Source organism: Mustela erminea, chromosome 15, assembly GCF_009829155.1.
Source record: "Mustela erminea isolate mMusErm1 chromosome 15, mMusErm1.Pri, whole genome shotgun sequence".
In the NCBI taxonomy this organism is placed as follows: domain Eukaryota; kingdom Metazoa; phylum Chordata; class Mammalia; order Carnivora; family Mustelidae; genus Mustela; species Mustela erminea.
Genome location: NC_045628.1, coordinates 12,602,453 through 12,615,806, shown reverse-complemented (window position 1 = coordinate 12,615,806; position 13,354 = coordinate 12,602,453). Strand labels below are relative to the sequence as shown.

Genomic DNA, 13,354 nt, shown 5'->3' with positions numbered 1-13,354 from the left:
AGTTATTGATGGTTGAGGACATTAGCAAAGTATCCCATTCTTACTTCTGTCTAATAAGTTATAACTTACATAAGAATAAGTTTAATTTACAAGAACAATAAAAAACTGGGAAGGTTAGAAGGGGGGAAATTATTTTTCAAAGCTTGTCGTCATACACTTAAAAACCCAACATAATATTTTAAATATGTTTGAATTAAGGGAACTTGGATGAGTAAATAAAAGAAAGACCTAGAAACTAACGGCCTTTTTTCATCCTTGGAATAACCACTTAGAGATGGGGCAAAGCTCACAGTTGTGACCAAGAGTGATAACTGTTTAGACCTTTTACTGGGGAGGGAACATAAGAAAAATATAAAACTTTGTGGAAGGACTTTTAAAAATGGGCTCTAATAAAAAATAAATTAAAAAAAAATAATAAGGGGCACCTGGGTGGCTCAGTGGGTTAAGCCTCTGCCTTCGGCTCAGGTCATGATCCCAGGGGCCTGGGATCGAGTCCCGCATTGGGCTCTCTGCTCAGCAGGGAGCCTGCTTCTCCTCATCTCTCTCTCTGTCTGTCTCTCTGCCTATTTGTGATCTCTCTCTCTGTCAAATAAATAAATAAAATCTTTAAAAAAAAAAATAATAAACAAAAAATGGGTTCTAAGTGGTAGAAGAATGTATCATATTCCTGGGTGGGGAGATTGTAGCCTCAACTTCTGGTTCTCCCTGTGAGAATGGACACCTTCGATTGTCTTCCCATCGGTGTGCTACATTTCCTGGGGGATATGCAGAAGGAGGCAAAGTGAATTTAAGTTCCCGTGAGAGAATAAATGTGTGAGCGTCACCGAGACGTTTTTGAAATACGTGAAATGAACCTTGCCCTTTCAGACGTAAGAATTTTAGAGCCACTGTAATTAAACTAGCAGGTTCTAGCACAGAAATAGAAACAAGAGTCTGAGTACTGACGGGAAATGATATATGGGAAAAGCACATTGAAGTCAGAGGGGAAAGAATGGTTTATTTCATACCCGGGGCTGGCCTGCTTAGCTATTCGTTTGGAGGAAAAAATTAGATTTTTTGATCTTCTACCAGATAAAGGAAAAACTTCAAGGTGGATTAAAGCTCTGGGTCTAAATGTAAAAATAAAACCCTAGGAAAACATTTGGTGAGCTGTTTAGATCGCCTTTGGTTATGTAGGAGACTGAGACCGTAACGGAGAAGAGGAGTAATACGTGCCCCTTCATGCATTCAGTTGGCTGCCAGAAATGCACACCAAGTTCAGCATAATTTGACTCTCTCCACATCCCAGGCTGGTTATTAACTAGGACACATATGGCCTAATCAATCCATTTATACTTATAATAATTCACCATGTTATCCATTTTTAATAAACACCACTTATAATGTCAGTAAAACAATTCACCCAGGGTGCTGTAGACTTGGAGGAATTGAAGTTGCTACATTAATCCTTTTTTTTTTTTTTTAACTGAAATTCCATTAGTAATTGCAAGGTTACGGCTAAACTATGGAGCCAGTCAAGTAGATGGTGGATTTGAGAAAGTCCTATTTGACTTAAGAGCGAATGTTGGCATTCCTCTCCCCCACCACTGTGCCCCCACCCCAGGCGAGGTATCCTGGGCACCGTGCCACATTTTTCCTTCCTTGCGGATACATGAGGCCAGAGCTTCTTGGAGTCAGAGCATAATCTACCTGCCTTGACCTTTATTTATACAATAGACCTTATTTTAAATTCTCTGTTCTTTCAACCTGTCTTGCCGAGAATCCGTGTTCTCCATCAGTAATCCACCTCCAGATCGGGGTTCTGACGAAAGGAGAGAGGGAGAATTAGTAGATGTGCATGTGTTTGCACTAAAGGGTCTTGTTGGATGTTTACGATTGTGTCGGCTTTCGGGAGCACTTGCGGTGGGGTTAGGGCTGTATTAGGCAGAACAGAGGAATGCATCTGAGAATATATGCCCAGTCATCCTCAGACTAACGAAAACACTCCTACAAAAGTGTGCGTGTATGTACACATAGGTGGACTCATTTGGTGCCATCTATAAAAATGTAAGCACGAATTACTTGACGTAGCTCCTTAGAAATAACAAGCTGTCTTATTTCAAGTTACGCATGATTCGTGAAACTCCAGCCCTGTGCAGGCATCTCAAAGAATGTTACTTGAGGGGAGGGGGAAGGAAAAAGAAGTTAGAACATGTTCTTGCTTCTCTGTCTCGAGAAAGAGACCCAAGAGGGTCCCGATGCTGGGTGGATCTCTAGTTTTCTGTGTCTTCAAGGTCATTTCTGCAGAGAGTTGTTGTTAGTCTCCACAGCAGAACCACTGGCACCCACCGCAGAGCACGGGCCCCGGCCCCCCTCTACCCATCTGTCTGCTGGCCCTTCCACCCACGCCTTCCCCCCACTGCAGAGGCTGAGGGACCCACAAAACCAGTTTCTCCTGTATCTGCTAACTTAGGTTCCCGGCAGCATTGTCTGCGCTTAACGGCGGGCTCCGTCCCCCTCATTGCCTCCGTCCTCCTGTATGAGCTGAAGATCTTCTCTGTGAGCTGTGGAGAAACGTCTTTCACTGCAGTTGACTCCAAATCAGCTGTTTTTCTTCAACCTTTCTTCTTCACTTTTCTGGGATGTGGGCGCCTTTCCCATCTTCTAGGACAAAGGAAGTCCTTGGAAGAGCAGGCTGTCTCTGCTGAACGTGGAGGGGCCCCGCCAACCTCCTTGTCTGCCTTCCTGCCAGAGCACAGCCCCCGGCCCGGGGAGCAGGAGTGACCGAACACTGCGTGCTCCAAGGCTGAGGTTGGAGGGAGCGAGTGTCAGGGTGCCGAGTCTGAAGGCCTCATGTCTGGGGGGCTGGTCTGCGTCTCTAGGTGATGATGGAGATGGACAGGCCCACGGCTGGGGGCAGAGGGTAGCATCCTGCCTTGGGGGCAGGGAGGAGGGATAGAGGGGGAGCCGTTTTGGGCAGAGTCAGGTGTGGAATTCAGAACAGCTTGAGCAGAAGTCCTCTGTAGTCACTCCTTCGAGGAGACAGAATTTGAAACCTGAGGTCCTGCACATTTTATTTTTTTAAAAAATATTTTACTTATTTATTTAATAGATCACAAGTAGGCAGAGAGGCAGGCAGAGACAGGGGGAAGCAGGCTCCCCGCCGAGCAGAGAGCCCGACGTGGGGCTCGATCCCAGGACACTGAGATCACGATCGGAGCCGAAGGCAGAGGTTTAACCCACTGAGCCACCCAGGTTAAAGCCATTAGTTAATTAAGCTCTTTGGTTTTTAGGAAGACCCCAGTGTGGTAAGCACCAAGGGTTTAGAGATCGCATCTTCCAATTTGAAAGCGGCAGGGCTCTGGGCACTCCGGGGAGTAGCTGAGCCCGACCCCTTCATGGGTGAGGGGAATGGCTGGCTTGGGACCCCTGTGCTCCTGGGGGCACCCTCCTCCCCACCTTCTCCGACCTCCCTCCCACATGTGGACAAGGCCCGTCTCGCTTCTGACCCAGCTCCACTGGGGACTCTGGCTGCCCTTTGGGTCTTCCATTCTTTCTGTTTCAGGTCTCTGCTTTCTTGCTAGTTTAGCAAGGCGGCTGAAAAGATCTCTTTAACATTGTATCTAGTATTGTTAGCCTCTCCAGTGGTAGGGTTTGTTCCAGGAAGCTGGTGCGCAGCATGCTAGAAAGTGAAATTCATCGTTTCTTTGGAAGAGCAGCAATAAGGAAGTACTACAAGGTTCGCTGCAGTAGACTCTGATACGGTGCACACCTGTTTTCCTCTTACAGGTGTGTATAGTAACTATTGGGCCTTGGGAGAAGGAAGCTCTCTTTATGGTCGAGGTACCTAAGTACCTGTCTCTTAACAGCATTAGAACTCATTTGTTTGTACTTTCACATCTGGTGTTTTGGGATACATTAAAATTTCTGTCAAAATGGTGTTTCAAGTTGTCATTTGTAGTGATGTCTCACACCTTGGGTTTTTAGGGCTGTTGGTGTCTATTTTTAGTGTTTTGGGCCTTTGTAATTCTTTCTCTTGGGTTGTCTCTTGTTTTATGCCAGCAAATATATTTATACCCATTTGGGCTTTTTAAAAGATGGCATTTGCTTCCATGCGAGAGCGTCCCTGCCTGTACCTCGTTGTGTTCTGTGTAGGTGTGGATTTGGTGGTGGCGAGCAGCTGCCCCTTCCCACTGCTGCCCTTCCCTCTAGCCTCCCACTCTGGTTTCCCATCAGCCAAGGCTGGAACTCTGTTAGCTTTCAGCCTGCTCTGTCTCTAATTTACACAACTTTCCAGAAGGGCAGCATTCTCCCCATTGTAAGATAACGACACAGAGGAGCTTGCCGGATCTGTCTGCGTCGGTCAGGGTCCTCCAAAGAAATAGGATGTGTATAGATATGCATATAGAACAAAGTTTATTTATAAGGCGTTGACTCACATGATTATGGGGGCTGGCAAGTCCCAAGATCTGCAGGGGGACCTGGCAAGCTGGGGTGGACCTACGAGGGCTGATGGCATGAGTTCTAGTGTGAGTCTGGAGGCCTGAGAGTCAGGAGGGCTGATGGTATAAGTTCTGGTTTGAAGGCCAGAAGGCTTGATGCCCTGGGAATGTCAAAGCTTCAGTTCGAGTCCGATGGCAGGAAGAAGGCTTGGTGTCCCAGTGGGAAGGTAGTCAGGCTCAGGGAATTTCCTCTTTCCTGGGGGGAAAAGGTGGGGGAGGAGGGGACCTTCAACTGATTGGATGAGGCCCACCCACATGGGGGCAAGGAGTCTCCTTTATTCAGTCCACTGATTTAAATGTTCATCTTCTTCCAAAACACCCTCGCTTACACACTGTGAATAATGTTTGACTGGATACCTGGGCTCTCCATGGCATGGTGAAGTTGACATGTGAAATTCATCCATCATACTCTCCAAACCAAAGAACGGTTTCCAGTCTAGAATGTTATTCTTTAGAGTAGAGCCTGGCCTTCAATCTCCTGGGCGGATGGATTGAGTACCTACAAAGCATTCTGGAGGCTGGAAGTCCGATATCAGGGTGTCCACAGGGCCATACTGCCCTGAAGGTGCCAGGGATAGAGCACCCTCCAACCAGTCTCCCGCCTTCTGGTTGTTCTTGGCTTCTGGAAGCAGAAACACGGCAGAGCCCTGTGTGTGCACCTGTGTTCAAATTTCCCATCTTTGTAAGAACCCCAGTCCTACTGGATGAGGGACCTGCCCTACTCCTGTGGGACCTCATTCTAACTACTTATGTCTGCAGTGACCCTTTTTCCAAATAAGACCACATGCTGAGGTCTTCGGGGTTAGGGCTCCAACATAGGAATATTAGGGGGACACAAGTCAACCATAACAGGTCCTTCAGCTCATACTGAACAAAGAAAACATGAACGAAATTATCCTGCTCTTACGTTCAAGTGGATGCATCAGTCTTTGAAAAAATTTTCCCAAGACCTGGCTAGTTATTCCTTCTTGTCACTCTTCTTTGTTCTTGGACCTAGAAGCATTTATTTCTAAGCCTCTGATTCGCTACTTCTAATCCACTCTCTGGGACATCAGATGGCAAATGCTGTTAGAAATCTGTGTAACTGAATTCTGAATCAGGTCGTCATAAGTAAGGAAGCAGGGTGTAGAGGATTCCTATACTTGAATCTTTAAGGAGTGTGTTTGTGTGTCCTTACCCAGGTGGTCAAAGTTGTCTCCTATGTATGGCCATAGACTGAACGATTTTTTGTGACTCTTGCCTGGCACAAAACCCATAGCTGGTAGTTTACTCTTCTTGGTATATGCTATGGGCTGGGTTGGGTCTCCTTCCAAATTCCTGCATTAAAGCTCTATCTCTACCCACCTCTTCCCCCGCCACGTGTTGATATAAGGAAGTAAGTAAAGCTCAATGAGGTTCTAAGAAGAATGGGACGGGATTAGTGTCCTAAAAGGAGAGCCCAGAGCGCTTCCTCGGCCTCCCTCCACCATCTGGGGACATCCCCAAGCCAGGAAAAGTGTGCTCACCAGGAGCTGGATGTCCTTGATCAGACCTTGATCTTGATCTTCAGCCTCCAGACCTGGAGAAATAAAGATGGGTTGTTGAAGCCACCCAATCTGTGATAGCTTGTCAGGCAGCCTGAGCAGACTAATTCAACATATGGACAGAACGATATTTTTAAAAATAACCACACTGCTTAATAATGACAACAAGAATAATGACAGCTTGGCCCACAGAGGTAAGTAGTGCTCTGAGCTCCCAGAGAGGTGCTGTGACTGTTCCCATCTGCGTGAACCATTCTGGTGCCGAGAGGTTGGGGAGCTTGCTGGGGTCCACGGGGGTGACAAGGGGGTGGAGTCCAGCGGACTCAGCTTTTGGCAGGGAGTCCCTGTCTTTGCTCAGCCGCGACATGTAGCTGCTCAGAATTTCACATGCATCAATTTGGGCATCAATTTTATGAGAACTTTCTGTGGGCCTCCCTGTGCAGGACCCTCCTGCCTCCCTCTCCTGGGCACTTACTACTGCCCAGACCGCACAGACTCCACAGCATCCAGTATCACAGTATCATGGAAAGAAGGCCTCAGAAAGCCACTGGGACTTGCCAGGGTACTCTCGGAGGAGAGATGACGCTCAAGTAATTTGCGTGTGACCTTTTGATTGCATCTGCTAGTTCTGATGTGCAGGAACTCCTAGGATGTGGTCAAGTGGTAAAGCCAGACCGGTGCTGGCGGAGAGGAGGGAGGCCGCCCCTATCCATGTGGAGGCCGGGTCTGTGCCCAGGCGGGGGACAGAACGTGGGACAGCAGCTTTGAATCAGATGGCATTTTTCTAGCCACCCCCTTTCCCTTTCAAATCAATTTCTGAAATTTACAACTGTAGCAAAAGGAAAGTGGGAAAAAAAACCTAAAAAAACCTACTCACTGTAAATTTACCACCTTTGTCACTTTCAAGTGCACAGCTGAGTGTTAAGTCTGTTCCCGTGGTTGTGCGACTGGGCTGCAGAGCCGCTTCGTCCTTCGCCCGGAGACCTGATTCCTGATACAGTACTCCTTGCCCCTCCCCCACACCCCTAGACAGGCCTATGTCTAAAACTGCTTGATGGAACTCTTCAACCATATGGTTCACTCAAAGGATGTAGCATTCCGTGGGTTTTTAGTATATTTGCAGAGTTGTTGCGTGGCCATTGCCAGTCAGTTTCCGAGAATATTCCTCGTCCTTCGAAACAGAACCCCATACCTACGAGCTGTCGCTCTCTGTACCCTTCCTCCGAGCCTCTGACAGCCACTAACCTACTTGCATCTCTCCAGGTTTGCCTGTGATGGCACATTTCCTGTAAATGGCATCCTACAATATGTGGCCTTTTGTAACTGGCTTCACAAAAGCCCCCCCCCCACCTTTTTTAATTTGTTAGTAAACTCACTGTATATTGGAAGAACATAGCATGGTAAAAGTTGGTTGAACCCTAACCCTCAATCCAATGGCATTTTTTCTTTTCACAAACCTTAATTTGTCGCCAGGAAAAACTGACTTTGTTAAGTCAGGACTTCTTCCTAAGTGCCACCTGTCTGAAGACTTAAGGAAAAAAATCTTCCAAACCGGATTTAATTAAAGCCACAGAGGGCCATAAATCTAGTCCTATTCTCTCTGGTCAGAGACTAAATAAAACTGGAAGAGAAAATGCATAAACCTTGCCAACATTTCCTACATGCATTTCTAAAATCCTGCCTGCATTGTAAAGCAGGTAATCAAGAAAGCCTGCTTTTGCCTTTGTTATTTTCCGGGGGGAAAAATCTCAGCTTCCTTGTCTGGGAATGCTGGATTAGTGGTATGGACTAGGTCTTACCTTTTAATCCTCCTAGAGAAATGTACTTCCTTATGGGCTGATATGCCGCCAACAGTCCAAAGATGCATTTTTGAAGCCTTTCTGCAGCGATGGGAAAATAATTAACCCCAGGATTCAGTACAGTGGGATGCTTGAAATTTTTACCATGTTACCAAAGGGCCATAGGGAACATGTGCCAAGTTCGGTGTGTGTTCAGCCCTTACTCAGGACAGGCCCTGGGGGTGTTACTCTTCCTTATCCCCATCATAAAAACCAGAAAGGCCCTGATGCCCCAGGGTTAGCAAAGGGTTTCCCCTGGAGCCCACTTAATTCTTGCAGTTCAAGCCGTCTGGACCCGAGTGGCCTTACTCGATGTTAAGCACTGCATTGGCAAAGTTGTTGTTGGTCAGACCTAACATTTTTAGTTATTTTAAGTGACTTCTGGGCCATGGAATAACTTTAAGTAGTTTCGGAGAAGATATCTAATCAGAGCTAAAGGGCTGGTCCTCCAGGGTGGAAAAAAAGGCAGAGGTCAAGGTTAGGCACTGATGTTGAGGGATTCTTGCTGGAGTCTGTGCTGGGGGGGGGGGGCGGCTCAGCAGGAGCTGAGCACAGGGCTAGGGTGGTCCCCTGGGTGCCGAGGAGACCAGAACTCTCTTTCCCGGCTGGACCACTGGACGGCCGATGGCAGTGGCTAGAGAGGGGCAGCTCAGGGAGAGGTGCGGGAGGAGAGGAAGGTCATCTTGAGTTGAGACAAAGTGTCAAGGGGAAGGAGGGCGGCGGATTCCAGCTCCAAGCTAGATGTCCGTCTGGAGTCCTGGGGGCATGGCCGTGCTTATCTGTGCTGGGCTGGAGCTTTTCCAGAAGGGAAGAGAAAAGGGTGAGCGAGAGGCTGCTGGCTCCCTGCCAGGGGGTGACCCCCGTGTCTCACCAGACAGGACACCTTATTAGGAGGAAAGAGATTCTTCTTCCTTTGCGGAGGGGGGGCAGGTGGTAAGGAGGGTGCCGCCGTGGTGGGATCATTCCACGGAGGGAAGTTGGCTGAGGCAGGCGTGTTGGTAGGAGAAGCATCTCTGCTTCCTTGGGTGGAGAGAGCCCCCATGTTCCATGTCATTTGTGGCTTCTTCCATCTCTTCCTTTGTCTGGGGTTAGATTGCCATGGGCTGAGGGCAAGGAGGTCCTTTGGCCAGTCTGATGATTATAGCAGAAATTTAATCCTGGGGCCGATGGACATTTTTGATGGGCCTTCCTTTTAAAAACAGGAATGTGAAATTATGAAAAAAAGCTCAGGTCCGGGGCCTTGGCAAGGTCACTTCCGGGTGAAGGTTGGGTATGAATCTGTCTCCACGGCGGTTGCTTGAGTGGCGTTCTGGGGCCCGAGCAGGAGAAGGGGGTGGGTTTCTTGTTTGTGGAAACGTGATGTGTCGCCCCTTCTTGGAACTGTGTGAGCGGAGGGTGAAGGTGCAGGACTGCTGGGTAATAAGCAAATAAAAAAGGAACCACTACGGATTTCTGGGATCGGCAAGTTAACAAAATTATGAGTAATTGTACGAAATCTTTTGGTTGTGGATACCCTGGGTCTTTTGGTGGAAAGTAAAAATGTCAGAGCCGGGTAAAAAGGAAAGAAACCATTTGACGAGAAGGATTGGAGGAAAATATGAGTTGTCTAGTGGGGGCGAGCCTGTGGCGATGAAACACTCCGTGAGTGATGAAATTCCCTCTTGTTCAGTAGACAATGATAACCTTAATGAAACACAAAATCCCCATACTGGCGGATATGACCCCAGAGTGTGAGAGTTGCTTTTTGTACAGTTTTCCACCACCTCTTTGTTCATGGTGAAAATTTTAGGATGGGAGGAAGTAGGAAAAGGCCTTGGGGGAAGGGGCGGAATGAGAAGTATATAGTGTATAATCGGGAAACCTGGTATTCTCTTAAAATTAGGCAGTGCGCTTTCTCCCTTGACGTACTGTGAGTCACGGGACATGACTCTATGATCACAGACAGTAGACGGGATTCTAGAGGATAAATCAGTGGGAAGAAAGCAGAAGACAAGATAGTTCTGTCCTCGGGAGGATGGAAGGATTCTTTTTTTTTTTTTAATTCAATTAACATGTAATGTATTATTAGTTTCAGAGGCAGAGATCAGTGATTCATCAGTCTTCTATAAGACGCAGTGCTCATTACGTCACACGCCCTCCTTAATGTCCATCACCCAGTGACCCAATCCCCCCACCTCCCTCCCCTCCAGCAACCTTTGGTTTGTTTCCAATGGGGCACCCGGACGGCTCTGTCAGTTAAGCATCTGCCTTTGGCTGAGGTCATGATCCTGGGGTCCTGGGATTGAGTCCACATCGGGCTCTCTGCTCAGCAGGGAGCCTACTTCTCCCTCTGCCTCTGCCTGCTACTCCTTTTGGTTGTACCTGCTCACTCTCTAATAAATAAAATCTAAAAAAGTCTCTTATGGTTTGTCTCCCTCTGATTTAGTCTTGGCTTTGGTTTCTTCTTCCCTTCCCCTATGATCCTCTGTTTTGTTTCTAAAATTCCACATGAGTGAAATCATGTAATTGTCTTTCTCTGCTTGACTTTTTTCACTTAGCATGATACCTTCTAGTTCCAGCCATATCTTTGCAAATGGCACAGTTTCATTTTTTTGATGGCTGAGTAATATTCCATTTTCTACAGATCCCCCATCTTCTTTATCCATTTGTCTGCCGATGCACATCTGGGCTCTTTCCATAGTTTGGCTACGGTGGACATTGCTGTTGCTAGTGAGGGTTCTAATCCGGTATGTACACACACGATCGATGAACAGTGATAGTGTCAAAACATGGACAGATATGAAGGATCAGAAGATGAGATAAAGGATATTTATGAACGCCGTGGGAATGTAGAATCCGGCCGTGTGAAGAGTTTGGAGTGGAGTTTGGGGATGCGGGTGAGTTTCTGCCACAGATAAGCCCCAAGTGAAATCTTACAAAAAGCCATGGGCAGAGCGGGCAGAGTTCCAGGCGCCCCAGTGTGCGGGCAGGCAGGAGGGAGCCCAGGGTGTTTCTAGAGATGCCTACCATGTGCTTGCGGGCCCGGAGGACCCCTGGGAGAATTGCCAGCAGAGGAGGAAGTATTGAACAGTTTTGATGGGCGGTGCCCTGCATATTGGCACATTCGGTTTGACGGCTTGGACTCCACAGAAACAGGAGGGGAACCTCTTTTTTGGCGGGAGTGGGGTACATATTCCATACGTCTGGCCAAAAATACAAACCTCTGGTTTGTTCTTTCCCATACAGCTTGTTTATTTTTGTTTTATGGGAGCAATGCTGCCATGTATCTTGCCGTGACAGGCTCTGCTTAGAGTCCTTTTGGCTTATGCAGGACCTGTTTTTGCACGGACCACCCTGAACGTTTCGTGCAAGATCGATCAAAGACACATATTTCTTAAATATATAAATATCTTGAGTGTTCTTCCCTCCCCTAAGGGAACAGAGAACATTTGCGTCTGCTATCTACATCAAAACTGCCTTTCTTGATGCTTTTGTCTGGAATAGTAGTATACATGCACTAGCCGAATAGGAAACTTATTTCAGGGGGAGTCAGCTTGAATATTAAGATTCTTAAAAATCTGGACTTAGTAAGTTCAGTGGGTGTCTATGCTATTATATGTATGTATGTGTATATATATAATACATATATTATATATTAGAAAGTAGGCTTTCTTTCTACTGGATATGTATGTACATATCTCCTTTGTTCCAAAGATATAAAAATCATAAAAACACAACTTAAGAATACTTCGTGTTGATGCGTGAAAGCTTGTGAGAGACTAATGTTCTCTTTACATAGATTTTAGAGATTCAAATTTTTAAATGTGTATCTTCATGAAATCCAAGCTGCTACATTTTAAAGGGTATTTTCCGTGGGCAGAACTTGAGGTTTTTTAATTTATTTTTTAGAAGATTTTATTTATTTGACAGAGGGACAGAGATCACAAGTAGGCAGAGAGGCAGGCAGAGAGAGAGGGGGGGAAGCAGGCTCCCTGCTGAGGAGAGAGCCCGATTCGGGGCTTGATCCCAGGACCTTGAGATCACGACCTGAGCCGAAAGCAGAGGCTTAATGGACTGAGCCACCCAGAGACACTGTCATCTTAAGGGTGTTGACAAGTTCTGTAGGATAAAGAATCCGCCACCCAGAGCTACTGTGTTGTTCTTGTATTTCATGGAAAAAGAAAATCTGTATAACTTGCATTGACCTTTTTTTTTTTTTTTAAAGATTTTATTTATTCATTTGACAGATCACAAGTAGGCAGAGAAGCAGGCAGAGAGAGAGAGAGAGAGAAAGAGAGAGGAGGAAGCAGGCTCTCTGCTGAGCAGAGAGCCGGATGCAGGGCTCTATCCCAGAACCCTGGGATCATGACCTGAGCCAAAAGCAGAGGCTTTAACCCACTGAGCCACCCAGGCGCCCCTTTCATTGACCTCTTAGGTAATTCTATGTCAGTCTCCCCACCGCCCCCAGCTTGATAAAAGGCCTCTGTGTTGACCGTCAGTTATTTTTGTAACAAAAACCACCTAAAATTGATTTCACTGTTGGCTGCTGTAGAGGGTTTTACATTTTTACCCCGTTCATGTATGTTGGATTTCAGGGTCATTTTAAACAACCTCTTTAGGGTACATGAAACTTACAGTCCTGTTAGGAAATGATTACAAAAGAAATGAGTCCTCCCCTCCCCCCACCCCAGCACCTTATTTCTAGAGCCCCCCCCCCACCTTGAATATCAATGATGATGATCCTTTGGGTCGATTTGAGGTTGATTAAAATTTCAGAGAGACCTTTCATGAATGTATTCACCTAAGTACCAGAGAATTTTATGCGATTTTAAAGTGTAATAGAATCAGGTACAAAATTGGGTGATGGAAATACAGTTGACCTTGACTTTCTGCTGCTGCTTGGCAGTTTGGCTTTCCCAGAGAAGGAACATTTGCTCTGCTCCTTCTACGGATACTGTGCTGGCTCTTTCCTGTTCTCTGAGCACCTGATCCCTGTGGATGGTTTTGTGGCCCAAGCACGTAACTACCATTTGCACGTAATTGAAGAGTTTGGAGAGGACTGCGTTTATCACTCCGGGACCAAAGGCTCAGTTTCTTACATAAATTGGATTTGAAGTGGGAGCCCAGGAAGTAGCATTCGCCAAAGAGCTGCTGATACTCTACTGAGTTAAGACTCAAAGTCCTATTTCATTATTTCATTTGAAGAAGATGACTGGTGGTGGCTGGAGTTCTATTAAAATGTTGATGTGAGGGGCGCCTGGGTGGCTCAGTGGGTTAAGCCACTGCCTTCGGCTCGGGTCATGATCTCAGGGTCCTGGGATCGAGCCCCGCATCTGGCTCTCTGCTCAGCAGGGAGCCTGCTTCCCTCTCTCTCTCTCTCTCTGCCTGCCTCTCCATCTACTTGTGATTTCTCTCTGTAAAATAAATAAATAAAATCTTTAAAAAAAAAAATGTTGATGTGACCATGTTTTTCTGCTGGGTGGGCGTGGGTGGAGATAGGCCCTCAGGTTACTGAAGCCCACACACTTGACCC

General features: G+C 46.7%; 1 protein-coding gene and 1 long non-coding RNA gene across 5 annotated transcripts in view; both read left to right on the top strand.

The window, feature by feature from the left end:
- FARP1 (FERM, ARH/RhoGEF and pleckstrin domain protein 1) overlaps positions 1 to 13,354 on the top strand; it is a 273,312-nt gene that overhangs the window by 77,073 nt on the left and 182,885 nt on the right. The gene's annotated exons all lie outside the window — the stretch shown is intronic.
- LOC116574350 lies at positions 3,182 to 13,107 on the top strand. The gene is made up of 3 exons (XR_004279232.1): positions 3,182 to 5,561; positions 6,199 to 6,205; positions 13,073 to 13,107. It is a non-coding gene; the product is annotated as an uncharacterized LOC116574350 (long non-coding RNA).